Source organism: Megalobrama amblycephala, linkage group LG12 (genome assembly GCF_018812025.1).
Source record: "Megalobrama amblycephala isolate DHTTF-2021 linkage group LG12, ASM1881202v1, whole genome shotgun sequence".
NCBI lineage: Eukaryota > Metazoa > Chordata > Actinopteri > Cypriniformes > Xenocyprididae > Megalobrama > Megalobrama amblycephala.
Genome location: NC_063055.1, coordinates 3,602,985 through 3,603,965, shown reverse-complemented (window position 1 = coordinate 3,603,965; position 981 = coordinate 3,602,985).

The window sequence follows — 981 nt, the reverse complement described above, 5'->3', positions numbered from 1 at the left end:
TTACTTGCGGGTCTGTCTTTTCCTGCGTTGCTCTGGTTTTATTTCGGTCAGAGTCCTGTCACCTTGATTGGTCTTGTTCTAAGTTTGGTGACAGGATCCTGACAATCGTGTGTTTGTCTTGTGTTGTTTGTGTGAGGTCACCTACAATGCCCCTTTTTACAATATTAGGTGTAAAGCTAATCTTAGTTAATGCATTAACTAACTTTTTTGGTTAAACATTATCCAAAATCAATTTTAGAGCAAGCACATAACCAGCCAGTGTTCAAAATTATCTCCTTACCTTAGCCCGATTGATTCACAACCGTAAGCTTGTAATAATGTTTTCTAATTCGGGTGGTACTGGTGGGTTTCCGCGGGAAAGTCAAGCATGTCGCTGTTTGTCTTTGCATTCACCCGTATTCAAAAGCAAAATACTTCGGACTGCGGAGTGGCTACAGAAAATTAAATCTACAGGTAATGCCAGTACACACTAAATACACATAGTCACGCAATGCTGATGTTGTAACAATTTGAGAACAAAGTATAACAATAATCATAATTTGCACGGTTTGATGTGATCCAAGCTAAGCAATCGTTAGATTTAATCACCATTTGTAGGGCCATTTATTGCAATGCTTTTTTTCTCAGTTGGTCAGAACAAAAGTGGCAGACATGTTATTTTCTTGTTAAGATTATATTTTTAAGTGAAAAATCTTATTTTGGTCATACTTCCAAAATGTAGAATCTGTGATTCCGAAGTACAGCATCCACACTGGTGTGGTGACTGACAGCAAACTACATTGTGTCCTAACCAGACGCGATGCGATAAGATTCCAGTGACAAGCAGTTTGACTGTCCACACTAGATGCGACGCAACAATGAGAAGCGATTAAAATCAATCAAAAACAACAGCCAATCAGAAGAGAGTGTGGGCGGGTTCTCTCGGCAAGAGCACAGCAGACACAATGAAATGGGCAAGTACATAGTAAAAATCATAAATAT